The sequence below is a fragment of the Gavialis gangeticus genome, unplaced genomic scaffold, assembly GCF_001723915.1.
Source record: "Gavialis gangeticus isolate Ggan-Ray unplaced genomic scaffold, GavGan_comp1, whole genome shotgun sequence".
NCBI lineage: Eukaryota > Metazoa > Chordata > Crocodylia > Gavialidae > Gavialis > Gavialis gangeticus.
Genome location: NW_017729034.1, coordinates 50,186,364 through 50,187,699, shown reverse-complemented (window position 1 = coordinate 50,187,699; position 1,336 = coordinate 50,186,364). Strand labels below are relative to the sequence as shown.

The 1,336-nt window shown below is 32.1% G+C and overlaps 1 protein-coding gene across 5 annotated transcripts in view; it reads left to right on the top strand.

Annotated features, from left to right (window-relative positions):
• The window catches only part of MTR (5-methyltetrahydrofolate-homocysteine methyltransferase), an 88,045-nt gene that overhangs the window by 28,235 nt on the left and 58,474 nt on the right, over positions 1 to 1,336 (top strand). The gene's annotated exons all lie outside the window — the stretch shown is intronic.

Below are 1,336 nucleotides of genomic sequence, written 5' to 3'. Positions count from 1 at the left end.
AAAAAAAAAAAAAAAAAAAAAAAAAAAAAGGTCTGTGTTGAGGACCTTGAAAGACTTGAAATAATATTGACATTTCAAGAACTCTCAAGAAATCTTTCTCAGAAAACATTTAATTGCTAAGTTTAAAATTCCTATAATGATGATGATTATGGCAAAATAATAAAAGATCAGTCTAAAAAATAACACATAACTTGGTAATTAAGCAGTTCACCAGCAAAGAGATTGGACTCTGGCAGTGTCCAGATACACTTTGAGTTGAAGGCTCTCATCTCAAAATAACACCCTTTGTTATACAATTCTATTCTCATTAACTATTTGCCTATTATGTTAAACTTGCTCATTTACATTGTTTTATGAAAAGCATAAGTGTCTCTGCAAAACAGCCCAAATGATAAAATCTGGTTTAAATGATATTTGTAAAATGTACTAAAGTTAAGGGCATTTTTTTTTTTTTTAGAGCTCCCCATATCATTACTCTTTTACCAAATTCTTGGATCTTGGGATTTTTCCCACTCTTCCTTCTCCCTCCAGGCTTATTTCTGCTTAGCATAGCATTGCCACATTTTTACTTCTTTTCAAGTCTTCATCAAAATTCATATCCACATTGGGCAGGAAATTGGCCACATTTGGAAGTTTCTGATGCTGGGTAGATCCCTAAAACCTTTGCTCTGTAAGCAGTTAGAGAGAGAGAGACTATACATTTATTCTCATGAGTAGATTATAATAAAGATGCAGGATGAGGCTCTCACTGACCCAGTACCAGTACAAGGAAATGTTTTCTGGGAGGCAGAGAAGCAGGGAAGGATTTTTTACTAAACACAGTTTATATGTCTTTAATAACCTGGGTTTATTTCCCCCATAGAGACAGAAAGTAAAGATTGGAAAAGTATAATAAGGCTGAAAAGCAAATATTTTGGGGCTAGGTTAAACGACTAATTGGGGAAATCTAACACTAATGAGCTTTTTATTTATTAGCAGTGTAGCAAATATTTGTTAGTTTATAGCCAGAAACACTGCTCTGTAGCTACAATAGTTCAGCTTAAATGAAATAATTTTTTTAGTTTAAAAACAGAACCCAGAACTTCAATAAAGCTTTACTACATTTCTGTTTAAAACTCCTCAGGGAAAACGATCATTGTTACTATGGATAAGAAACATTTAAATTCTGTTGAAGTTTTTAAAAAATATTTTCTTTCTTCAGACGTATTTCGAATTCTTTCTGAAAAAACAAATCGTAATCCCTCAATGAATAGCGGCTGCAAGCGTGGTGAAGCATTTTAGTCCTTTTTACACGTGCAGCTGATTTTTTTTTTTTTTTTTTTTTTTTTTTTTTTTT